Genomic DNA, 27,895 nt, shown 5'->3' with positions numbered 1-27,895 from the left:
TAGAACTTTGAGCACTATATTGTATAAATATGGTGAGAGTGGACAGCCTTGTCTTCTTCCTGATTTTAGTGGAATCGCTTTGAGTTTCTCTCCATTTAATTTGATCGTGGGTGTTGGCTTGCTGTAAATTGCCTTTATTATGTCTAGGAACGTTCCTTGTAATCCTGATCTTTTCAAGACCTTTGCCATAAGGGGTTTTGAATTTTGTCAAAGGCTTTTTCAGCATCTAATGAGATGATCATGTGGATTTTTTTCTTCAGTTTGTTTATATGGTGGATTTCATTGACAGATTTTTGTATGTTGAACCATCCTTGCATCTGGAATGAAGTCTACTTGATCATGGTGGATAATTTTTTTGCTGTGTTCTTGAATTCAGTTTGCCAGTGTTTTATTGAGTATTTTTGCATCAATGTTCATGAGGGATATTGGTCTGTAATTCTCTTTCTTTGTTGCATCTTTGTGTATCAAGGGTAACTGTAGCCTCATAAAAAGAGTTTGGCAATGTTCCTTCTGTTTCTATTGTGTGGAACAATTTGAAGAGTGTTGGTATTAGCACTTCTTTGAAAATCTGGTAGAATTCTGTGCTGAAATCATCTGGTCCTGGGCTTTTTCTGGTTGGGAGATTTTAATGACTGTTTCTATTTCCTTAAGGGTTATAGGTCTATTTAAATTGTTTATCTGGTCTTGATTTAATTTTGGTATATGGTACCTATGGAGAAAATCATCCATTCTTTTAGATTTTCCAGTTATTTGGACTACAGGTTTTTGAAGTATGACCTATTGATCCTCTAGATTTCCTCATTGTTTGTTGTTATGTATCCCTTTTCATTTTTGATTTTGTTCATAAGGATGCTCTCTCTTTACCTTTTGATTAGTTTGGATAAGGGCTTGTCTATTTTGTTGATTTTCTCAAAGAACCAACTCTTTGTTTTATTGATTCTTTGTGTTGTTCTCTTTGTTTCCATTTTAGTGATTTCTGCCCTCAATTTGATTATTTGCCCGCATCTATTCCTCCCATGTGAGTTTGCTTCTTTTTGTTCTAGAGCTTTCAGGTGTGCTGTTAAGTCACTAGTGTGAGATTTCTCCAACTTCTTTATGTAGTCATTTAGTGCTATGAATTTTCCTCTTAATACTGCTTTCATAGTGTCCCATAAGTTTAGGTATGTTGTACACTCATTTTCATTGAATTCTAGGAAGTCTTTAATTCTTTTTATTTCCTCCTTGACCCATTGGTGATTCACTTGAGTATTATTCAGTTTCCATGAGATTGTAGACACTAATTTTTTTGTTGTTGTTGAAATATAACTTTAAGCCATGGTGGTCTGATAAGATACAGGAGGTTGTTTCAATTCTTGTATCTGTTGAGATTTGCTTTGTGACCAAGCATGTGGTCGATTTTAGAGAAGGTTTCATGGGGTGCTGAGAAGAAGGTATATTCTCTTGTGTTAGTGTGGAATATTCTGTAGATATCTATTTATTCCATTTGAGACATAATGTCTGTTAATTTCCTTATTTCTCTGTTAAGTTTCTGTCTGGCAGACCTGTCCATTGGTGAGAGTAGGGTGTTGAAGTCTCCCACTACTAGTGTATGGGGTTTGATGTGCGATTTAAATTTTAGTAATGTTTATTTTACAAATGTGAGTGCCCTTGTATTTGGGGCATAAACATTCAGAACTGAGACTTCATCTTGTTAGATTTTCCCTGTGATAAATATGTAATGTCCTTCCCGATCTCTTTCAATTGATTTTAGTTTGAAGTCTATTTTGTTGGATATTAGGATAGCTACACCAGCTTGCTTCTTAAATCCATTTCATTGGAAAGTCTTTTCTCAGCCTTTTATTCTGAGGTAGTGTCTGTCATTGAAGTTGAGGTGTGTTTCTTGTATGCAGCAGTACGATGGATCTTGTTTTCTTATCCATTCTGTTAGCCTGTGTCTTTTTATAGGTGAATTGAGACCATTGATATTAATGGATATTAATGACCAGTGATTGTTAATTCCTGTTATGTTTTGGTGGTAGTGTTGCATGTTTTCTTTCTTTGGTATTTGTTGGTGTGGGACTATCTATTGCCTGTGTTTTCATAGGTGTATCTGACTTCCTTAGGTTGGATTTTTCCTTCTATAGCTTTCTGTAGGGCTCGATTTTTGGAAAGATATTATTTAAATCTGGTTTTTATCATGGAATATTTTATTTACTCCATCTATTTTGATTAAGAGTTTTGCTGGGTATAATAGTTTGTGTTGGCATGCATGGTCTCTTAGTGTCTGCTTAACAACTGTCCAGGACCTTCTTGCTTTGAGAGTCTCCATTGAGAAGTCAGGTGTTATTCTTATGGGTCTGCCTTTATATGTTACTTGGCCTTTTTCCTTTGCAGCCCTTAATATTTTTTCTTTATTCTGTATGTTTAGTAGTTTGATTATTATTTGGTGAGGGGACTTTTTTTAGATCCAGTCTATTTGGTGTTCTGGAACCTTCTTGTATCTTTAAAGGCATTTCCTTCTTTAAGTTGGGAAAGTTTTCTTCTATGATTTTGTTGAATAAATTTTCTGTGCCTTTGAGTTGGTATTCTTCTTCTATCCCTATTATTTTTAAGTTTGGTCTTTTCATGGTGTCCCAAATTTCTTGGATATTTTGAGTCATGACTTTGTTGACTTCAGTGTTTTCTTTGACTGATGAATCTATTTCCTCTGTCATATCTTCAATACCAGAGACGTGCTCTTCCATCTCTTGCATTCTTTTGGTTATGCTTGCATCTATAGTTCCTGTTCATTTACTCAGATTTTCCACTTCCAGCATTCCCTCAGTTTGTGTCTTCTTTACCGTCGTGATTTTAGTTTTCAAATCTTGAACTGTTTCCCTCACTTGTTTAATTGCTTTCTCTTGGCTTTCTTCAACGATTTCATGTTTTCTTCCAATTTTTTGGACTTTTCCTCGAATTTTTTAAGGGATTTCTTCATTTCATCTTTAAAGATCTCTATCATGATCTTAAGGTCATTTTTAAGGTCGATTTCTTTTGTATTGGGATGTTCAGGTCTTGCTGATGTAGGTTCTGATCGAGCCATTTGGTTTTTATGTTGTTGACTGTATTTTTGCACTGCCATGTCCCTATATCTTTCTCTACTTGGTGCAAGTGGTGTCTGCGTCTGAGAGAACCTCTCTTGGTGTGATCGATACTCTTGGTCAAGTGGGAGCTGTTGGTCTAATCAGTGCTGATGGACTCTTTGTCTCAGGGGGTGTGTCTGTGTCTGAGGGAGCCTCTCTTGGTCTGATGGATACTCTTGGTCCAGTGGGAGCTCTTGGTCTAATTGGTGCTGATGGATTATTTGTCTCAGGGAGCAGCTCTCAGTCCAGTTGGCGCTCGTGGGCTCTGTCTCAGGAAGTAGCTGCAATCTCAGCATGTGGGTGGGTTGGGAGGGGTGGTGTAGCTGGAGTTTACACCAGTCTTGCCAAGCCCCATGGACCCCACAACCACTTATAAAATAATCACTCAGAAGCTCATATTAACTAAACTGCTCAGCCATTAGCTCAGGCCTACCATTGTCTAGCTGTTACACATAAACTCAGCCCATTTCTGTTAATCTCTATGTCACCATGTGTTCCGTGACTTTACCTTCTGCCTTTACATTCTGCTCCCTGGATGACAGCCTGGCATCTCTGCCCTGCAGCCTTCCACTTCCCAGACTTCCCTTCTCTCTTTGTCCTGCCTATACTTCCTGCCTGGCGACTAGCCAAGCAGTGCTTTATTTATCAATCAATCATCCACAGCACTTCCCCCCTTTTTTTCAAAAAGGAAGATTTTAACTTTAACATTGTAAAATTACATATAACAAAACAATTATCAAGCAAGAATTACAGTTACAGTATCTAGTCTATTTATAATATCTAGTCTATTTATATTTGGCAAAATTAAAGAAGATATCCTATCTATCTTATATTTGTGAGTCTGAGGTTTCATATCTAACTTATCTCTTATCATAACTAAGGAAATTATACCACTACAGAGTGGGGCTTATGGCTGGTGTGTTTGGGTATGAGGATAAAGACTCACCTCTTAGTCCATTCGGGTGCTGGCAGGCTCTCTCTGAGGGAACAGTTGCAGTCTGAGAGGTTGGGTGGTATTTAGGAGATGTGGGGCTTTTGGGGTCCAGAGTCTGGTGGGGGATGGTGGTAGTGTGACCTGTCTGCAGGAGGCCTGCCTATTGGCTTGAGACTGGGACTGCAATGGGTGGTGGTGTGGGTGCTCAGGGTTGTGACCCCGGACCCCACCTAGACTAAGACTCATCTCTTAGTCTAATCGGGTGCTGACAGGCTCTGTCTGAGGGGACAGTTGCAGTCTCGGAGGATGGGTGGGATTTGGAGGAGGTGGGCTCTGTTTCAGGGAACAGTTGCAGTCTCCCAGACTCACGTTTTATAGTTTGATATAAATATAATATTACCCGTGCAATAAATGTATTGCAATATATATGTATGTACATATATATTATGATTGGTTTGGGGGACTGTGAGGAAACTGTCATTGACAGTTAGTTCTGATAGTTAATCTGTATATATGATGAGGAACTCAGCTCAATAAATGAGTTCTGAATAAACAGAATTCATATTTCCTGCTCTGCATGTCAGCGTTTGACTTCCATTGTGTCAGGGTTAGAAGGCAAGCTAAAAGTGAAAGGTTGGTGATCTATAGGGTGAGGAGGTATGGTGAAGAAGCAATCTTGTAAGTCTATGACAATTATATTTTGAATTCTAGGGGTGGCTGTGGGAGATGGCAAACCAGGCTGTGAAGATCACCTTGGCTCCAATAAAGTCATTTAATATTTTAAGGTCTTGTAACAGCCTGTAAGCCTGATTTTTTTTCTAATCAACAAATATTGGGGTGACTCAAGGGCTGGTGGGAGGCTTTATATGCCCTATTTTTAAGCTTCTCTTCCACCAGACAAGTAGCAGCTACTATTCTGTCAGCATTCAAAGTCCATAGTTTAACCCAGATAGGAGCATCAGATTTCCATGTAGTGGGGTCAGCAGTCAACAGTGGCCCCTTGGATAAATTTTGATACCCTATGTCTTGGCTATCATTTATAATTTCTAGAATAATGGGCTCAATTATGCCTTTGGTTTGTTTACTCAAGTTCTTTTAAGTTAAACACTCATCTACAGCATTTGAGCTGATATTAGTCCATAGCACAGATTAATGATACACCAATTAATTTCAGCATGTCTCTTCCCCACAGAGTGTTAAGTATAAAGAGGATGACCTGTGGGCAGAATGTGCCATAATATTATCTATCTGACCATTTTAATATTTCTGAGATTTGGGTTACAATATTAGCTTGACCTAGACTTATAAGAGATGAAGAAGTAATAGTCATTTTAAGTACTTGGCCAATCATTTTCTGAAATGTAAGAAATGTCTATGCTTATGTCTAGCAAGTCAATTATTTTTTTCCCTGTATTTTAAGGGTTTAGTTGGTCTGTAATATTTAATTTCCTGAACCCAGAAGACCATAACATTAGAATCCAAACTGGCAGCTCCCTTAGGCGCTGCCCTGTAGAATCTGAATTGTTTTTGTAGCAGGTTTACAATAATCTTAATTTCCCCAGTAAAGTCAGGATCAATCATTCCTTGGGCAATTATTATACCTTTAACAGTGGAGGAGCTATGGCCTATTATTAGCCCCAGGTCTCTTCTGGGGGACGTCTGTAGACTAATGTATTAATGCATACATAAGTCTATTTCTAAAGCCTATATATCTCAGATCTCAATAAAAACTTTATCCATAGATCTAACTTAGGCATCCATCCTCAGTATCTCTAGGTTATTTACTGAGACGTGGGTATTATTTATACCATATCTAGATGTATATATGTTTTATTTATCTATCCCAATAACTGGCAATTCATATATCATAAGTTATTTTTTAACTTTCCTAAACGGTCGCTATATCTAAACTTTTATACCCTTGTAAAAACTTTACATCCAAAAGCATCTATGTATTTAATTAGTCAGGAGACATAGGTGATTGATTATTGAGACCAGCCAATGTAAAGTGAATTTCTTTTAATGAAGGAACAGTAAAAGGCCCTTTTGAAATCTGTTGGGTGAGCTATCTTTTATTTGAAATTGGATAGCAAGGCAAATTATCTTCAGACCTGGTAAATGGAAATATTATCTAAATGATCTCAAAGTATAATGTGGACTAAACCCTGGCAGTTAGAGGCATGATATAGTTTAAAGTGGGAAGCTTAAACATTTAAAAAATGTCAGGGGTAAAGTAAGGAATTTATTCTATTAATATTCAGCATATTTAGCCTGTTTCTAAACATAGTTTTGTATAGAGAATTTGATCATTTATAAGATGATCAAGCTTTAACTTGTATCCTAATAACAATCTTTAATAGCTTATAATTTATATACGACTTATCTTTAAGAATGTACAGTTTAGGTCAGCCAACCATGTGCATTTTTACAATGACTACTGGTGTTAAGCATGTTTTTGTTTTTTGGTTGTGAGACAGGGTCTCACTATATACTCCTGGCTGGCTAGCCTCGAATTCTCAGAGTACTGGGATTGAAGGTGTGCACCACCATACCTGGCCCGTAAGCATTTCTTTTATCTTTTTTTCATTTTTGGTTTTTTGAGACAGGGTTTCTCTGTGTAGCTCTGCACCTTTCTGGAACTCGCTTTGTAGAGCAGGCTAGCCTGGAACTCACAGAGATCTCCTGCCTCCGCCTTCCGAGCGCTGGGATTAAAGGTGTGCGCCGCCGCCGCCGCCGCCGCCGCCGCCGCCGCCGCCGCCGCGCCGCCGCCACCACTCAGCTTTATCTCCCATTTGTTATGGTGAGACATTGAAAATTTTTCTTGGCTACTCTGAAATATACACTGCCATTGACTACAATTCTCTATGGGTTACTTCTAACCCGCTCCTCTTTCCAATATGATATTTACATATTGTTACCAACAGCTCCTTGGTGATTCCTTCCCACAGCCAGTTTAGCCTTATGTATTTATTTATCAATTATATATACGGTGTTCTGCCTGCACACCAGAAAGGGACACCATATTTCATTATAGATGGTTGTAAGCCACCATGTGCTTGCTGGGAATTGAACTCAGGACATCTAGAATAGCAGCCAGTGCTCTTAACCCCTGAGCCATCTCTCCATCAGGGATTATTTCCTGCAGGAAAATACTAGTAGACACTGCTTGGTGGAAGGTCAGGTCATTGTTCACATTTAAGGTTAACTTACAGGATTAGCAATGATCATTTACCATGTTCCCTATTATAGGGAAACAGACAGGAAACACAGCCATTGAGTCAGGGTCACATAGGCCATCAGTGGCACAAGCTATCTGTCCACAACCACATCTCCAGCTTCCCCACCATGGAGACCTTCACTCCTCTACATCATTCATAGACTCAGGATTCTTATAGGGCTCCCAGATTCATGTCAATCAACATCAAACACCTGACAAGAATGGCCCACCTGTGGCCCAGCCAGACCTAAATGTCAGCCAGATCCTGAGCTGTGTGAGATCTCTCACAGGCTGTCAGATTTCTCAGGGAAGCTCAATTGGAAGGCTCATCATAACCTGTCTGTAGGACAGCCCCGAATGGAAAAGGCTTGGAGGGCTCTGGTTTATACTAAGCAGGGGAGGTCAGTGTAGCCGGAGGGAATCACACATTGTGTCTCAAGGCAGGCAATGGGTCAGTGAGGACCAGGAGATAAAATGAGGTCTCTCATTCTAAGTCTTGAGTCTGACAATCACCAAACACTGCAGCTCAGTTCACTCATGAGAAAGTCCTGGCTATTCCAATACACAGCACAGGAGGCCCCATTATCTCTGAGCACTCAGCCACTCCATCTGCCTTTAACTTGCTTCCTGCCTGATTATTTAAGGATTTGGGTCAGCTGGGAGTTAAGAGACTATCTCTGGTTGTAAGAGGCCTTTGCAAGAATCAGAAGTACCACAAAGGGCCATCATCTCTTTTGGTCAACACAGTACTGCTACCCAAGTCCATCACCACAACCAACAATTCCAATTTCATGGAGGATGAGGACTCAGCAGCATTAATGTGTGAGCCTAAGACTCAGAATATAACCTACCTGTGGAGGATAAATGACCAAAACATCTCAGAAGAGGACAGGCTGAATCTGTCTGAGGTTAACAGGACTCTCACTTTACTCAGTGTTGTGAGGACTGACACAGGACCCTATGAATGTGAACCTGGAACCCAGTGAGGGACTCCCCAAGTGATCCATTCTCTCTGAACATTACCTGTAAGTATTTTCTGTTTCATCCTGGCCCCAACTGCCTAAATACAGAGGGCTAGATCTACCACACTCGGTCCCAGTCCCTTGGATTTATGACACTGACCTACCATACAGATACCTAGGCTGCCAGGGAATCAGGTGCCAGCCCAAGCATATGTGGACAGGCCCAGCATTGAGCTTGAATGGGCTCCAGGGACTTCTCCTGCCTAGAGAGGCTCAGGGTAATTGAGACAGGGAACATGTCACACTCAATCTCAGTGCACACAAGAGTGTGCAGTGGGGATATTTATGTGTTGTGCTTGAGATAGATCAGGGCTTGGCATGTTGAATGAGTACTCTTCTGCTAATCTACACCCCAGCTCTGGGTAGGACCTGCTCAACTAAGGTTAAAGCACAGCTCAAAGAGATACTATGTCCTTCTATAGATCAGGATTTCCCCTTCCTTGTGCTGACATCATGTGTGATTTTGTTCTCCTTGCTACAGATGGTTCAGATGTCCTGATCATATGCCCCTCAAATATTCATTTCCACTGAAGGACAAACCTCACATCTGCTGCCACACAGATGCTAATCCACCTGCACAGTACTCTTGGTTTGTCAATGGAGAGCTCCAGTCATCCTCCCAAGAGTTCTATATTCCCAACATCAATACTAATAGTAGTGGATCTTATATCTGCCTTGTCTATAACTGTCACTTTCTTCAGTAAGACCACAGCCAAAAACACTAGAATCCTTAGTAAGTGGATCTCTGAAATATCAACACTAGGTTTGGAGTGGAGTCTTTTGGCTTTCTGGGAAGGTGCAGAAGCATTTAATTTCCAGCCCATGTCTATGGGAACAAGCAAAACTCAGTCTTCCCGCAAGCCTCCTGCTCCATCCCTATGTCTAGTGGCCTCCTGGTTCTCTGATTTCTGTGAGGAGGGGGTTCTCTTAGCCTTGCAAAGCCTTAGCTTGTGTGGGGACTTTCCATGGTTAGGAGAGCCTCAAGGTCAAGATTTCTTTCTGTACCTAACACAAGATTTCCTGTTCCCTCCATTTTCATTATGACCTTCATGACCTACAAGGAACACCCAGGGCTTTCAACTGTGCTCCCATTCTTATTCTCCAAATTGGAGGAGAATATTCCCCACAGATGGGGACTAGACCTCTGCTCCCAGGTCTGTTCCTGTCTCATGGGTGGGGTGGCTGACTCAGCGCTGACTCTATGGGATGGAAAGAGTGGGTGGAGAAGGTGCCTGGGAGCCCTGGTCTGAGTCAGGGTGAACCGTGTCACTGACAGTTGATGATGTTCTTTTGCTTACTCTTCTCAAGGTTCAAAAAACAAATGTCAGCTGAGTGTGGTGGCACACATCTCTGATGCCAGCACTGAGGAGGGAGAGGCAGGTAGACAGTGTGAGTTTGAGCCCAGCCTGGTCTACATAGCAAGTTCCAAGTGAGCAAGGACTGTACAGTGAGAACCTGTCTCAAAAATATCAGTACTGAGGATTAGAGTGGCAGGTTGTGGTCAGCACTGTGATTATTCACTTGTAGCTAGAGTTTTCCTGCCTGGCCCACAGTCAGGACAAATCTCTATCACCTGCCAGTCCCACAGCCACTTAGACCCGACCAAGTAAACACAGAAACCTATATTGGTTACAAAATGTATGGCCATGGCAGGCTTCTTGCTAACTGTTCTTACAGCTTAAATTAATCCATTTCTATTCATCTATACCTTGCCACATGGCTCGTGGCTTACCGGCATCTTCACATGCTGTTTGTCATCATGGCGGCTGGCAGTGTCTCTCTGACTCAGCCTTCCTTCACTTCCCAGCTTTATTCTCCTCCTTGTCCCGCCTACACTTCCTGCCTAGCCAATGGCCAATCAGTGTTTTATTTATTGACCAATCAGCAACACATTTGACATACAGACCATCCCACAGCATTCACTTCTTCTCTGTAGTAGTTAATTCATATCCATGGGTCAGGAAATACAATTTGTCTATAAATAGGTATTCTTCAGTTAGGGATTTCTCCCATTCCTGTGTTCCAGCCTTTAACACCTTTAAGATTAGGTAGGCCATCTTAACCCTATGACAAATTTTTTAATAAAAATTAAAAGGCTATTTCATAAAAGAGAGACCTGACTCTTCACACTCACAGAAAATGTGAGCAAGAATTCCCACAAAAATCATTGGGAAATACATCCCCCACCCCACCATGAGATTTCTGGACATGTGGGCTGAAGAGGCTCCCAGTGTGGAATCTACACAAATACCCTGAGTCAGGGTCATTGTGGGTGATCCTGGTAGGAGTAAGATTCAACTCTTTCCTTATAGACCATATCTTGAACATGTGATCTTGCAGAGGACCCTTCATTCTATGGCCCTGGGAGCTGGCTGAGATCTCTGAGGGTGAAGGACTCTCAGCTGGTCCCCTCCACTGTTTATTCACAGAACCAGTGATTAAACCCTCCACCCAATTCACCAACACCACAGTCAAAGGCCTGACCTCTGTGATCCTGAAGTGCTTGTCAAACGACACTGGGATCTCAATCCATTGGTTCTTCAAAGGACAGAGTCTGAGGATCAATAATAGGATGAAGCTGTCCCTGAACAACAGCACCCTCAAAATAGTCCCTGCCAGGAGTTCGCATTCCGGGGACTATCAATGTGAAGTATCCAATCAAGTCAGTTCCAAGAGGAGTGACCCCATCCAGGTGGACATAATAGGTGAGTGACTTCTCCTCCCTTGTTACTCCATAGCTTTCGGGGGGGGGGGCAGTTTCTTTATCAACAGAGTGCAGAATGGGTCAAAGTCACAAGGAGAAAAACATGGCTCAAGATACAAATACAGCCAGCTTGGTGATGGAGGCATGTTAATCTCATGATAACACACCAAGCAAGGTGAGCACAGTGCTGCATGCACTTGACCCCAGCACACCAGAGGCAGAGACAGTTGGAACTCTATGAGTTCCAACCACCCTGGTCTTTGTAGCCAGTTTCAGGTTAGCCAGAGCTACATAGTGAGACCCTGTCTCAAAAGGGAGAGAGCACGAAGCAGGAGACCTAGAATTACAATTCCACTCAACTGAATGTACCAGGCTCTGCTGACTCCCCATGGGAGACCTTGCCTTGGAGGAGGTGGGAATAGGGGGTGCACTGGGTGGGAACACTGGTGGGCTTGGGGAATTAGGACAGCGGAATCTGTGGTTGGTATGTAAAATGAATAGAAAAATCTTTTAATAAAAAAAGAAGCACAAGGACAGCCCAGATTACATTGTGAGACCCGGTCACTAATAACAACAATAGATGTCAATATAGCAAATAAAAATGCAAAGTGATTAAGAGTTTAGGGGTCTGAGTCACACACACACAGACCACCCTCCGAATCTAGTAAAATATTCATGTTACTCTACACCCCATAACACACAATCAAATTTTCTTTACGTTATTTCTAATACCTCATATGAATACTGCATAGGCACTAGTCTTATTGTGTTGAGTACAGGACAAAGATAGGAGGAAACAATACATTTTTCACTGTAGACATACTTTTCCAAGTAGTTTGTTTCCAAGGTTTTGATCCATAAATATAAAATCCATACATAGAAAAGGACCTGTGCTGAGTTTCTTACTATGTTTGCATATTTATTCATTTTGTATGCGTGTGCCCCGCCTATTGTGTGGAAGTCATAGGACAATATGTGGGGGCTCGTTCTCTGGGGATAGGGAATTGAACTCAGGTAGGTGAGCAAGCCCTTTATCTGCTAAGCCATTTCACTGTCCCACATTGTTTGTTCATTTATATCTGTGTGGCAGTTGGGGGTAGGTACAGCGAGGGAATACAGCAGGCACTCTTTCCAACTGAGCCGTCTTGGTGGCTCATATACTGAGTTTCTTATCCTCACGTTCCTTGAACAAGACTCTTTTCTGATAACTGGTTTTTTGTGGTGTGTAGTAGTAGTAATAATAATAGTAGTAGTAGTAGCAGTAGTAGTAGTAATAGTATTTGTGTGTGTGTTTGTGTGTGTGTGTATTTGATTCTTTTTTTTTTTTTTTTTTTTTTTTTTTTTTTTTTTTTTTTTTTTGGTTTTTCCAGACAGGATTTCTCTGTGTAGTTTTGCACCTTTCCTGAACTCACTTTGGAGACCAGGCTGGCCTGGAACTCACAGAGATCTGAATTCCTCTGCCTCCTGAGTGCTGGGATTAATGCCGTGGGCCACCACTGCCCGGCTGTATTTGTTTCTTAACTATTGAGCTATCTCTCCAGACCCATAAACCAAATACATGGAGAGATAGCTCAGTAGTTAAGAGCCCTGGAAGCTCTTCCAAAAACAGGGGTTTAATTCCAGCACGCACATGGCAGCTTATTCTTGTCTGTAACTGAAGTTCCAAGGAATTCAACATCCTCTTCTGTCCTCCTCATGTAGAAAACATGAAAGTGGTGTAGAGACATATAAGCAGCCAAAAGTCCCATATGATGCATCTGGCATCATAACAAAGACAGCATTTGAAATCCAATTTCAAGATGCTTTCATCGTGTCTCTTAAAAGTCTGATGACTTTCAGCTCTGATCCGTTTTAGGTCTTTGGTCCATGTAGAGTTGATTTTTGTATGTTGTTAGGAGAAGGCTTGTAGATGTAACCAACCTTCTTATTAAATAAGAAACACAGAACCAATGCAAAGAAGAAAGCCAAGAGGTCAGAGCTAAGAGCTAAAACCTTACCCTTCCTCCTGTGGTGGTCCTACCTCTCCAAACCAGAGCTACCCCTGTGTTAAAGTCTTTAGAGTTCCTGTTCTGCCTTCTCATTGGTTGTAAACCCAACCACATGACTGCCTCGTCACGGCCTGTCTGTATAGGCCTCCAGGTTTTCCATGATTGGTATTGAAATTAAAGGCATGTGTATCCAATACTGGCTGTATCCCTGAACACACAGAGACTTACCTAGCTCTGCCTACCAAGTGCTGGGATTACAAGCGTACGCCACCACTGCACTGCTTTCCTATGGCTTCCTAATAGCTCTGACCCCTGGGCAACTTTATTTATTAACATACAAATAACATTTTAATACAAATAAAATATCACCATAAAGGCTTAACTTCATTCTTTTACCTGGATATCACATCTTCCAAACATCCCTTGTTTAACTGATTATTCTTCCAACATTGTGCAGTCTTCACAGACTGATCAAAACTCATCTGGTCACAGACGGTCAAATGGACAGCAAGAATGCCTTCCAATTCTGTAGCTCAATAGGACAACTCTGTTTCACACCAATTAATTCAAAAGAGCCAGCAGAAATGAATGTTTTTTTAACAAACATAAAAAGTGATAGATGAAATGCCCGATATGCCAACTGCTCAGATAAGACACACATGATAATATATATGCAAAACTGTGCCCCCTAAACACACATATTGATCATATTAACTAATCTTTAATTAATCATGGCCAGTGTGCATGAGCAGTTCTGGGCTTTCCAATTCTATATTACTGATCTGTATGTCTGCCTTTATGTCAGCAGTAGACTATTTTGATGGTTGCAGCTTTTTACTAAAATTATGAAATCATGTGGGATGACCTGCAATTTTATTCTTGTTTTTTTTCAAGATACTTTTAATGCGAGGTATGGTGGTGCTTGCCTCTAACCCCAGCTGTTGGGAGCAGAGACAGGTGGATCTCTGGGAGTTTGAGGCAAGCTTGATCTATATAGTGAGTTTCAGGACAGCTAGAATGGACTTGCTATTTCTGTGCAAAATGCCAGTGGGGTTTTGATCTGATGTGCATAGAACTGATAGACTACATTCATTGATATTGTCATCTATTAAAAAAAAGTCTTTCAGGCTAGCTGGCTCATGCCTGTAAATCCAGCCACTCAAGAAGTTGAGGCAAGAGTATCAAGTTCTAAAAGTGCCTACTACAACCAATTCAAGGCCAGACTGATTAGTTTAGTGACATCCTGTTTCTAAATAAAAATTAGAAGGCAGAGCTTAGAGTACAGTTCAGTGGTAGTGCATTGCTTACCATACACAAAGCCCTGGATTCAATCCCAGTACAGCAGAACAACAGTAATTATGAGATTAAGTCTTCCAACCCATCAACCCCAATGGCTGTCATTTCTTGTCTTCTTTCATCATCTCTTATTTGGTAGTTTGCTGAGTGTAAGGCTTTTATCTCCTTGGTGGAGTTAATTCTAAGTATTTTATTCTTTTTGGTGCTTTCATAAATAAATACTTTCTTCATTTCCTTTCCAATTGTTCACTGTTAAGGCTGGGACTATTGCTCAGGGGCTGAACACTTGCCTGGCATGCACGAGGCCCTAGGTTCAAGCTCCACTACTGTCAGGAAAAACGAAAATCAAATTGTTCATGGTCAATAGTAGTATACAGAAATACAGCTCACTTGTGCATGTTCATTTCATTAGCCAACAAATTTACTAGTTTTGCTCATTTAGTTCTGAGAACTTTCTGTAGAATATTAAGGATTTTCTATGAACAAGTTCCTGTCATCTACAGACATCTTTAGCACCTCATAATTGGGCACCTTTATTTCATTGTCTTGCCTAATGGCTCTGTGTAGCACTCCTAAGAGTCACTTGAACAGATGTGGTCACAGCAGCTCTCTCCTTACAGACCATATCTTGAACCCAAACATGCAATCTTGTAGAGGGCCCCTTCATTCTACCGACTCTGGGAACTGGCTAAGATCTCTGAGGGTGAAGGACTCTTAGCTCATCCCTTCCACTATTTGTCCACAGATCCAGTGACTCCACCCTCCATCCGAGTCACCAACACCACAGTCAAAAATAATATCTCTGTGTTCCTGACCTGCTTGTCAAATGACACTGGGGTCTCCATCCACTGGATCTTCAAAGGACAGAGTGTGAATCTCACAGACAGGATACATCTTTCCCACAACAACAGCACCCTCCAAATAGACTCTGTGAGGATTGAAGATTCTGGGTACTATCAGTGTGAAGTATCCAATCCAGTCAGTTCCAAAAGGAGTGATCCCATTCAGCTGGACATAATAGGTAAGTGACCTCTGCTCCCTTTTTACTCCATAGTGTTGGGGGTGGGAGCAGTTTCTTTATCAACAGAGTGCAGAATGGGTCAAAGTCACAAGGAGAAAAACATGGCTCAAGATACAAATACAGCCAGCTTGGTGATGGAGGCATGTTAATCTCATGATAACACACCAAGCAAGGTGAGCACAGTGCTGCATGCCTTTAACCCCAGCACACCAGAGGCAGAGACAGTTGGATCTCTATGAGTTCCCAACCACCCTGGTCTTTGTAGCCAGTATCAGGCTAGCCAGAGCTACATAGTGAGACCCTGTCTCAAAAGGGAGAGAGCTCGAAGCAGGAGGCATAGAAGTACAAGGCCACTCAACTGAATGTACCAGGCTCTGCTGACTCCCCATGGAAGACCTTGCCTTGGAGGAGGTGGGAATCAGGGGTGGATTGGAGGGGAACGCTTGGGGGCAGGAGGAGGTAGGACAGGGGAATCTGTGTTTGATATGTAAAATGAATAGAAAATCTCTCTATAAAAAAAGAAATACCAGGCTAGCCCAGATTACATTGTGAGATCCTGTCAATAATAACAATAAATGTCAATATAGCAAATACAAATGCAAAGTGATTAAGAGTTTAGTGTCTGAGTCAGAACACAGTCAAACCTCAGAATGTAGTAAAATATTCATGTTCCTACACACACATTCAAAACTTCTTTAGATTATTTCCAATACCTAATATGAATACTGCATAGAATCTAGTCTTATTGTATTGAGTATAGGACAAAGATAGGAGGAAACAATACATTTTTCACTGTAGACATACTTTTCCAAGTAGTTTGTTTCCAAGGTTTTGATCCATAAATGTAAAATCCATAGATAGAAAGGACCTGTAATGACTTTTTTTTTTTTACTACATTTGTATATTTATTCATTTTGTGTGTATGTCCCACACCCGTGAGTGGAGGTCAGGGGACAGTTTGTGGGATCCAGTCTCCAGGGACAGTGGATTGAACTTAGATTGGTGATCCAGCCCTTTATCTGCTAAGCCATTTCACTGGCCCACATTTGTTTGTGCATTTATTTCAGGGGTAGGTACTTGGAGGGAGTTTGGCAGGCACTCTTCCCAACTGAGCCATCTTGGTGGTCCTTATCCTCATGCTGACATTTGACATCCTTATTCTCATGCTTGGAGTTTCTTATCCTCATGCTGACATTTGAAGCATCACATCCCTCCACAAGATGCTTTTTTCTAATAACTGTTTTTGTGGTGTGTAGTAGTATGTGATGTGCATATATATTATACATATGGTTTATGAGACTGGAGAGATACCTCAATACTTTAGAGCCCTAGCAACTCTTACAATGGACAGAGGTTCAATTCCCAGCACCCACATGGCAGCCTATTACTGTCTCTAACTGAAGTTCAAAAGATTTTCCAATTTTTTGGAGTACAGGTTTTTGAAGTATGACCTGATGATTCTCTGGATTTCCTCATTGTCAGTTGTTATGTCTTCCTTTTCATTTGTAATTTTCCGAATTTGGATGCTCTCTCTCTGTCTTCTGGTAGTCTGGACAAGGGCTTGTCTGTCTTGTTGATTTTCTCAAAGAACAAACTCTTTGGTTCATTGATTCTTTGTATTGTTCTCTTTGTTTCTATTTTATTGATTTCAGCTCTCAATTTGATTATTTCCTGGCGTCTATTCTTCCTGGGTGACTTTGCTTCTTCTTCTTCTTCTAGAGCTTTCAGGTTTGCTGTTAAGTCACTAGTGTGAGATTTCCCCAAATTCTTTATGTGGGCATTTAGTGCTATGAATTTTGTTCTTAGCACTTCTTTCATAGTGTCCCATAAGTTTGGGTATGTAGTATATTCATTTTCATTGATCTCTAGGAAGTCTTTAACTTCTTTCTATTTCTTCCTTGATGCATTGGTGATTCAGTTGAGCATTATTCAGTTTCCATGAGATTGCAGGCTTTCTGTAATTTTTGTTGTTGTTGCAATCTAACTTTAAGCCATGGTGGTCTGATAGAATACAGGAGGTTATTCCAATATTTTGTATCTGTTGAGGTTTGCTTTGTGACCGAGTATGTGGTTAATTCTAGAGAAGGTTTCATGGGGTGCTGAGAAGAAAGTATATTCTTATTTGTTAGGGTGGAATGTTTTGTAGATATCGATTAAGTCCATTTGAGTCATAAAGTCAGTTAAGCCCCTTATTTCTCTGTTAAGTTTTGATTTGGCAGATCTTTCAAGTGGGGAGATTGGGTTGTTGAAGTCTCCCCCTATTAATGTGTGGGGTTTTATGTGTGATTTAAGCTTTAGTAATATTTCTTTTACATATGTGAGTGCCCTTGTATTTGGGGCATAAATGTTCAGAATTGAAACTTCCTCTTGGTGTATCTTCCCTGTGATGAGTACGTAATGTCCTTCTTGATCTCTTTTGATTGATTTTAGTTTGAAGTCTATTTTGTGGGATGTTAGGATAGGTACACCAGCTTGATTCTTAAGACCATTTGATTGGTAAGACTTTACCCAGCCTTTTATTCTGAGGTAGCATCCATCTTTGAAATTGAGGTGTGTTTCTTATGCAGCAGAAAGATGGGTACTGTTTTTGTATTCATTCTGTCAGCCCATGTCTTTTTATAGGTGAATTAAGTCCATTGATATTAAGGGATATTAATGACCCGTGATTGTTAGTTCCTGTTATCTTTTGGTGGTAGTGAGTGTGTATTTCTCTTCTTCGGGATTTACTGCTGTGGGGTTATGTGTTGCCTGTATTTTCGTGGGTGTATCTGACTTCCTTAGGTTGGAATTTTCCTTCTAGTGCTTTCTGTAGGGCTGGATTTGTGGATAGGTATTGTTTAAATCTGGTTTTGTCCTAGAATGTCTTGTTCACTCCATCTATGGTGATTGAAAGTTTTTCTGTTTCCAGCATTCCCTCTGTTTGTGTTTTCTTCATTGTTTCTATATCCTTTTTCAGGTCTTGAAGTGTTTCCCTCCCATGTTTAATTGCTTTTTCATGGTTTTCTTGGCTTTCTTTAAGGGATTTATTGATTTCTTCCAATTTTTTATTTGTCTTTTCCTCTATTTGTTTATTGATTTCTTCCAATTTTTTGTTTGTCTTTCCCTCAATTTCACTTTTCATTTTTTCTTGAAAGGCCTCTAGCATCTTCATGATGCTGTTCCTAAGGTTGCTTTCTTCTGCTTCTTCTACATTGTGATGTTCAGGTCTTGCTGTTGGAGGAGGGCTAGGTTCTGGTGATGCCATATTACTCTTTATGATGTTGTATGTATTTTTTCCCTTGACATCTGCCCATCTTCTCCTCTAATAGGCATAAGAGGTTGCTGTGTCTGAGTGAGTTGCTATTGTTCTACTCTGTGCTTGTTGTGTCTGTGTCTCAGGGGGCCCCTCTAGGAGGTTACTCTTGTTCCAATGAGAGCTCTTTGTCCAATGAGGGCTGCCGGCTTGGTTTCCATGCTTCAGGAAGTGGCTGGGGTCTCAGGAGGATGGGTACGGGGGCAGGGTATATAGATTGCAGGGTTCAGTGGGGGGTCTTTGTGAGTGTGGGGCCTTCCTGTAGGAGCCCTGCCTTCTGGCCAGCAGCTGGGACAGAGTTGGGCAGGGGTTCCTAGGGACCAGCTGTGTCCCAGGGATGGGACCAAGGGGCAGCACTCTCTGGGTATGGAGCCTCAATATGCTTTCAGTTAACTCCTGGCCACAGGAACCAGAGAGGTGAATATTTACATCTACAACAATTAGGACAATGAGAAAAAGAAGTGATCATGAAAAACAAATGTAATGTTAATGTAAAAATTGCTATGTGACTTTCTCCCATCTTCAGATCCTTCCAAGGACTGCCAGAGTAGATATGATTTAGGCTGCAGCCTAAAGCACACTCTCTCCCCACCCGCCACAGGCAAGGACTTGAAGGAAGACACATGGCCAGCCTAGAAACACAGTACTTACCGGAGTACTAGGAGAGAATATCCTCCTTATTGCCTCACCTCTCCTAATCTACCTTCTCACAGGAAGTGCACTCCCTAAAACAACAAACAGATGTCACACACAATCAGAGAGTTCTTGTCCACTTGCTTGGTGAGGATGAATTTATCGTGATGGTTCTTCTCTTTTCTGTCCATGACAGGTGAACGTCGACTTTCATTATGGAGTATTATTGGCATTATTGCCCAATGTCTGATGGGGCTGATTGCAGTAATATTTTTACTGGTTTTCCTGTGGCGCAGACGTCGTGGCAGGTGAAGTGTCTTACACCCTTCCACCTACTCTTCCATTCCCTCCATGCTTGGGAAAGGGAAGAGGCTTCCTTCACTTTGTGTCTGGACTCCATCTTCTCTTTGCTATGTGTCTGCTGTGTTCCTCATATCACTGCCTTCCTATGTCCTGTACCCCACTGTCTGTTGGTCATGGTCACTCCTTTCCCTGTGAAGTATGGGGATAAATTGACTTCATCTTTCACCAGGGAGCCACAAATTGAGAATGATATTAAACAAGTGGACAATGAGCCAAGCAACCTCAATGAGCCAACCAACGCCAATGAACCAACCAACCTCAATGAAACCTCAAAAGCAGCCTCAAATGTGAAACCTCAACAAGAAAAGAAGAAAAAAGTAAATTCTCAACCAAAGTACCCCCCCAGAACCAGTTAGAAAACAGCAAATATGATGGGGTGAAAGGATCAAAGGCTAGGAGGGGCTGGTTAGGTTGGAAAAGGAGGCAGCACCAAGAAAGGCAGTGGCAGCCATGGTGTGAATGCACAGCAAGGACACCAAATAGCCCCCAAGAAACATTGGCTCCCAGGGTCCTTCCCAACTGAGGAACCAAACAACAGTGACAGTGTCTCCCACTTCTTTAGGACAAGAAGTAAGAGCATGCTCAGTGAGGACAACTGGACCCATCCACCCATAGTAAGTAAAGGCACTGACCTTTGGGAATCAAATGTCCCACCACCTGCTCGTCCTTCCATGGCATCCTGGACACCAGCCACTCTTTACTGTCTGACTTACAGAGCAGATCTTCTTTCCCCAGTCTCTGGCTGGCATTTTGTTTAGGCTGCTAAGTAGCTCCCAAAAAAAGACACGGAGACTTATTATTAATTATGAAAGTTCAGTGCCTTGGGCAGTCAAAATAAACCAGCAACATATGTTTACCTAGTTATACAAATACAACACATCTTTGCATTGTTTAACAAATATTGCACAACACTAGCCCTCAGGTGCTGTAGGTCCTCACGGCCTTCGCAGCCACAGCGGAACAAGTCAGTGCTGAAGGGAGACTCAGTGCACCTAGGCTAGGCTGGCATGAGGGAACCACATGTCCAAGAGCAAGTTCCTCACCCTATTGCCTTCCCTGCTGTGTGTGAAGGTTGTGGACATTCATTCTCCCTAAGGGAGACTCTCTACTGTGTATATCTGGGTACCAAAGACCACTGTGCTCCTCCTTGTCATAGGAACATGTCAGTCACAAATACCACTGAGGAAAGGATAATCAAGGCTTTGTGAACTTGGAGAACTCCTGAACTGAATAATCCAGGTCTCTGTCCTTGTTACCTCTCCTCTGGTCCTAATAAGCTAGGTCTGTGAAACAGACTCTATAGGAGTCTGGACTTGGGCATGACACCCCTCACCCCCCACCCCACATCTACCACCACCTCCTGCCAACTCCTTCAGGTACAAATCACAAGTCTTAGATGAGCTTTGTACTTCCATGATCTGGTGACTCTTCTCTTGCTTCCCCAGGTCACGTGACAGCTCTCCTAATGAGGTAATCACTGCCACTTTCACTGCCTGCTTCCTCTCAGATGAGTCTTGAGAGATGGGGATGCTCAGAGCCACAACTGTGTGTCCTTAGTTCCTCGTGCAGCAGACGAGGAGCTGCACCTCTCTTACCCTTAGACTGCTCGCCCGCATTCTGCCCACTATAAAAGAAGTTACAGGTGTGGGTGAGCTAGCCCCTGTGGAGTTCCCAGCACAGACCCAAAGGAGGAAGGGCCACACCCCTCTCCCTTGTCTCTCCTCATCAGAACCTGCTCTGACCTTCAAAGGAAAGACTCAATTCCAACCAGTCAGAAGTACAGGCTCTGGGATCTCACTGTGTTCCCTCTTCTCCCCAGCGTCCTAGTCCCTTGTAGTCTGGCAGATGGATTCAGACAAGAGACATCCTGTCATGTAGAAGACTGGCAGGTTTCTTAGAGAATGATGGGAGGCATGCTCAAAAGTGAGGGTGGATATTGGCCAAAGAGCCACTGCAGATGAAAGGCCTTCAAGGAGCGACAGTGGACAATGGCCAGGGACCACAGGTAGCATGTTAAAGTAGGCCGGGTGCTGTCTTCTAAAGTTTCTGGCACAGGGGGCCCTCATGAGATGTTTTTCTGTGCAGGACAAACAGACCATGTGGGTTGACTCTAAAGGAGGGGACTATTGTGTGTTTCTGTTCCTTTCCAGAAGGCTCCAGCTACATAGTAACCTATATTCTTCTTAGCAATTGAGATGGTCACTTAGAGAATTTAAAGGCTGGAAATGTAGTCCTATTGCTAGAGTGCTTCCCTGGCTGTCCCTGGCGTAGTTTTGATCCACAGAATCACAGTGGAGCACACCTGCAGTCACAGCACTTGGTCCCTGGAGAACATGGGGACTCCCTGGGCTACATGAGAGCTGGTTCACACACACACACACACACACACACACACACACACACACACACACACACACACACAATCCACAGAATCACAGTGGAGCACACCTGCAGTCTCAGCACTTGGTCCCTGGAGAATATGCGGACTCCCTGGGCTACATGAGAGCTGGTTCACACACACACACACACACACACACACACACACACACACACACACACACACACACAAACCAGGTTTAGGGCAGATGAGATTTTTTAGTGTGTAAAGTGCAGTTTACAAATCTGACATCTGAGTCCAGTCGCCAAAACCTGAGGTGAAAGGAGAAACCCCTCCTGCAAGTTGTCCTCTGAGATGCACCCATGTTCTGTCTGTCTGTCTGTCTCTGTCTCTGTATCTCTCTGTCTTGAGACTGACTGTACGATCATACTTTTCAGGTGGATGGAGCTTCACATTATTTCCTGGAAATCAACGTCTAGCAACCCCGATCCCTAACTTCAGTCTTCCCATCTCCACCAGCAACGGCAACGGTCTTCTGAAATAAAAACACAGCGATGGGACCTGTCCCATTAGCTGCTGCTCATGTATTCCCAGTCTCCTGCCCCTCACTGGGGGCGGGGGTAGTGGAAGAGATGCCCCAAAGGACACAACCCTGCAGCCCCAGCCTTCAGAGTCAGCAGAGAGAAAGGCAGAGAATGGATTGGGTAGCTGGTGGCTATCAGGAAAGGTGTTGCTGGTGAGGGATTGCACCCTTTAGACCACAGAGCAAGAGTACTTTACGAAGTGCACTGTGGCCAGGGAGCCACCTTAGTAGTGAACAGAAAACTGGCTGTGGCAGAGAAAAATGGGCTGTGGTAGGGGATGACCTCCACTGGGGAAAGCCCTCTGACAGTTGGGTGAGTATATGTGTAGGTTCCTGGCATGTGATCTCTGCCCTCAGAAAGATGACAATGTAGATAGACTTGTGTACAGTTCTAGGAGTCCAGTGCCAGCCACTCTGTACCTATTTCCTGACATGGGATTTTTGCTGTACACATGGCAGACCATGAAATCCAAGGTCCTGCAAACAGGAACTGTCTTGGTTGGTCACAGATGCAGTTCCATGGTGGAGAGATACAATCTCCCATGCATGTCCATTTGGGATTCCATTTCACCTCTCAGCTGTGACTTGTTTTCTAGTCCCACAAAGCTAAGTGGCCAAGCCTTCAGCAAGCACATGAAGCATTCCTCAACATTTGTCCACTCTGTTCTCAGGGCTTCCTCGCACACACTACTGTCTCCTTAGCTCCCCGACACTAGCTCCTTCTCCTGCTGGGGAATGTCCAGTGTCCTATCACATACTCCAGATTCCTCTCTTGCTCACACTTCCTGCTCTTGCCAACACTTAGCTCTGTGGGGCCCTCTGTTCTAATTGCATCTGTCTCCCTGTACACCTCTGCCCCACTACTGTGACAGGAGAGTAGTGACAGAAAAGGATGCATCAGGAAAGAAACTAGTTGACCAGGAAGACTAGAAGCCTGTCCCCACCTGACTTCATACAGTTGAGCATACTCAAGAGATGCCAGGGATAGGAGCTGGAGAGGTGGTTCGGTGGATCTAAGCACTTGGCTGCTCTTCCAGAGGACTCAGATGCCCATCAACCACACAGCTGAAAACCTTTTGTAAGTGTAGTCTCAGGGAATCTGATACCATCTTCTCTCCCCAGGGGGTAAAAGACATATACCTAATGTACAGACATACATGCCAGCAAACCACCAACCACCACCAGCACCACCAGCACTACCATCACCACCACCCTTACCACCCACATACACAGGCATAGAGGGACAGGCAGGGAGTGTACACAAACACAGAGCAGTGACCGCTAAGTAAAGTCCTACAGAGGGCCTTGTGGATCCTAGCCTCTACCTAGGAGCTCAGTGAGATCAAAGGACAATCCAAATGAGACCACTTTGCATTCATAGTTACCTCTGTGCTGACACATACAGATACCTGTCTTGGATCAAGACCATGGCGGTCCATCCTCTGTGTCTTTACTTTGCTGTTTGGGGCCCACATACCTGTACTCTTTGGGTACTTTCTTCTGTTATATCCATGCTTGAGGTCCATTGTTTGAGAAATAAAGCAGTGACCGCCCACATTTCTATATTCCCCATGGTGTCATGCCCTGGTGAGGTGTGGGCTCATTTATCATGAGCTGACCTCACCACACAGAAAGAAACCAAGTGATTTTGTTGCCATCTTGGCTGGTGACTTCATCAAGATAGAGGTGACCAGGTGACTTGGCCGTTATCTTAGTTAGTAACGTTTTTGAAATATTTACCAGTATTGAGAGCCCTCAGAAGATCATGCACTCCTAGGACTTCCTGTGCCACAGGCAGTCAGGTACACATCCCAGACTGCCTTTCCCAACTTTCCCATTTTAATTTCATCTTCTGTATTCCTAATGGGATCATGGAATTGGGAGACTCAGAAGAGACTCCAACATGGGCTCTATTGCCACATGATAAAAATCGATACTTGTGTCATTTCATTGTGGGGAGAGGGGCGGTTCAAGACAGGGACTTTCTGGGTAATAATTCTTGCTGTCCTGGAACTTGCTCTCTAGACAAGGCTGGCCACAAACTCATCCAGATCTACCTGGCTCTGTCTCCCAAGTGCTGAAATTAAGGTGTGTGCCACCACCACCCACTTTCTTAAGTGTACCTTAAGGAGGGTATACCCAAACTCCATGGTGCAGTTTTTGGGTTTGCACATTGTTTTGCAGGATATATTTACAGCTTTCTATGGGAGTTTTCCCAGCCGTGTGCCTCCAACAATACCAACAGGAGCTAACACTTTCAAACTGACAGTCTTTTAATGGAGAGAATAATGAGAGAACCCTCTGTCTAATATAAAAATCATAAGATGGTTAATAAACCTCACCAGTATAAAAAATGGACACTTATAAACATATATAAAATAATACATGAATTATCACTCATAAATTTTGAAGAGGATGGAGAGCCAGAGGTTCTTTTTTTTTTTTTTTTTTTTTTGGTTTTTCGAGACAGGGTTTCTCTGTGTAGCTTTGCGCCTTTCCTGGATCTCACTCTGTAGACCAGGCTGGCCTCGAACTCACAGAGATCCGCCTGGCTCTGCCTCCCGTGTGCTGGGATTAAAGGCGTGCGCCACCACCGCCCGGCGGTTCTTTTTTTTTTTTTTAATACCAGGAAATTTAAGCATAGAATTGAAAGAGAAGAAAATGACTTTTCTACTGTGGGGCTAGAAGTTCCTCAATTCTAGTTAAAACAAGAGGAATAAATGTCTTCTATGATCTAAAACTATAATAACAGCTAACATGTCAGTATATGTGTGCCTTCTTTTCTGGATTTTGTATACAGAGAGTATTCCCTCACTTCAAGGTCATTTTTGATAATGTGCTAAGACACTAAAATGTGAACATTTTTTTCTGTCAGGTTAGAAGTGGGATATAAAAATGCAAACAAAGAGTGTTGCTTTATACCTGAATCAGAAGAAGCTTGGTAATTAAAAGGATGTGTGAGGTAGTCTTAATTTGTTATATTAATCTATTCATGTAGCGTGAACTGGACTTTCTTTTAACAAGGAGGTGCTGCCCAGCAGCTCTCTTCTGAGTCAGACAGTTCCCATACTCAGGACTCCTACTGTGCCTCTTTGGAAAAGATCACAGCTGGGCATGTGGAGAGCTGGTTCTTTGAGAGGGTAAACAAGATTGACAGGCCCTGCGCCCAACTAACCAAAGGGAAGAGAGGGAGGACCCAAAGTGACAGAATCACAAATGAATAAAGAAACGTCACAACAGACACCAAAGAAATTCAGGATATTGTAAGGGACTACTTTAAAAATCTATATCCCATTAAGTTGGAAAATCTAAAAGAAATGGATGAATTTCTAGATTCACCCAAATGACCAAATTTAAACCAAGAAAAGATCAATCAATCTAACCCGACCATAAACAAAAAATAAGATTCTCTGTTCAGGTCTGGCAGTGAGTTGTGGGGCACACTTGCAGAAGTTTAGGGGCAGTGTACTGGCTAGTAGTACATCAATTTGACACAAGCTAGATTCATGAGAGAGAGAAGGGACCTCAATTGTGAAAATGCCTCCATAAGATCCAGTTGTAAGGCATTTCTCAATTAATGATCAATGGGGGAGGGTCCAGCCCATGGTGGTGGTGCCATCACTGGGCTGGGGTCTTGGGTTCTATAAGATAGCAGGCTGAGAAAGCCATGTGCCACAAGTCAGTAAGCAACACCTCTCCATGGCCTCTGCATCAGCTCCTGCATCCAGGATCCTGCCAAGCTTGAGTTCCTGTCCTGACTTCCTTCAGTAATGGGCTATGATGTAAAAGTGCAAGGCAAATAAACCCTTTCCTCTCCAACTCGCTTTTTGGTCATGGTGTTTTGTTGAAGCAGTAGAAACCCTAAGAAAGGCAGTGATCCTGTTAAATCCCAGAGAAGGAGTTTAAACAAAAAAGCACTATCCACAAAACATCCAGGAGCAGTCCGTACCCTCCTTACACAATTCTACCAGGCAACTGAGTGCTCAGGAACAATGTCAAAACCTTCCAGAACAAATGAGGAGGCGAAACCTCGTTCCTGTCTACCTTCAGAGAGGTGAAAACCCCTAAACGAAATACCGCAAAAACCAGTTTCTGAATTACAACCTTGACTATGTTTCAGGAATGTGGGTGATTTAACATTAGAAAATCAACCACTGCCTTTTAGAAAATCAACATATTAACCAGAAAACCATGATCATTTGAAAAGTAGGAAAATGGCCTTTGATTCTCGCCCACCTGTGATTTAGGTACCAAAGAAACAGATTATGAAAGAAGGGGACCCTTTGGAATGATACAGACATCTACTAAATGTGAAATTAAACACTGTGATAAGCCTGTGGTTTTGGACTAAGCTCTCAGTCAGGTCAATATGGAGTCACTTACACTGTTAGCCTAATTTTCTTAGTAGGGCATGTATGTCACCTGTGGACTGCTGTTTGCTAGTTAGAGAAGCCGGGCTTCACTCAGTCATAGGTGTTGGTCATGGGTAGCAGATGGGGTTGAGCAAACCCTTAAGTTTGAGATACCTCATGTGTTCCACCTGTAAATTCTTCCAGAGTACAATGCTGCCCCACAATTTCTGAACCTGTCCAGATTGTAAGGACAGTCTCATTCTAGAAACAGGAATAGAAGCCAGTGTCTGTCTTTCACACATTTATGATTTTGCCTTTTGACAAAATATCAAGTATCAGGGTCAATGGGGACCATGAGAAAACTGCCTGACAGCAGCACACCCACCTCCTGCAGACATTCTCTCTGGCCAGCCCATGGGAACATCACAAAAGCAGGGAGCACACTCCTGACACCCAGAGCATGCAGAATCTGAGGCCAGAGCCACCACAGGCTTTGAGAACAAAATCCTAAGGGCCAGGCTCATGACTCACCTCAGACCACAGGAAGGCCAGTGCTCTGGGCTTTCCAGGTATGATGCCCATGACTGTGAGGTAAATTGAGTTTTGTGACATACCGTACGTACCATGGATGCACAAAAGGCAGAGGGGCCAATCATAGGGTACACTTCGCATGTCAGATTGGAAGAGTGACATTGTGTTAAGCCCCCTTGGCCACTGTGATCGAGCTTCATGGTAATGCCCAGGTAGATGTGGCATGGGGCAAATGATCCACTTTTGGCAGGTGGAGGTGTAAGGACAAAGACAAACAATTCAGGAGAAAGTAAACAAAAGAGTGTCAACCACCCATCCAATGACCACTATTTACTCTTACATTTTTTTCCTCACTATTTTTTTGTGTGAGTGTGTCTCACATAGCACAGGCTAGCTTCAAACTCAGTACATAACCAAGGATGACTTTGAGCTTCTCATCCTCCTTCCTGTATCATCATTGAACAAAGTCCTGGGGATCAAGTCCAGAGCTTTGTGCACACTAAGTAAGCTCTGCCTACGG

General features: G+C 42.6%; 1 pseudogene; it reads left to right on the top strand.

Annotated features, from left to right (window-relative positions):
- LOC128124092 (carcinoembryonic antigen-related cell adhesion molecule 1-like) overlaps positions 1-21,025 on the top strand; it is a 30,127-nt pseudogene extending 9,102 nt beyond the window's left edge.
- Positions 21,026-27,895: the final 6,870 nt, after the last annotated feature.

Source organism: Peromyscus californicus, unplaced genomic scaffold, assembly GCF_007827085.1.
Source record: "Peromyscus californicus insignis strain IS unplaced genomic scaffold, ASM782708v3 Scaffold_4__1_contigs__length_199733344, whole genome shotgun sequence".
In the NCBI taxonomy this organism is placed as follows: domain Eukaryota; kingdom Metazoa; phylum Chordata; class Mammalia; order Rodentia; family Cricetidae; genus Peromyscus; species Peromyscus californicus.
This window is presented reverse-complemented; position numbering and strand designations above follow the sequence as displayed.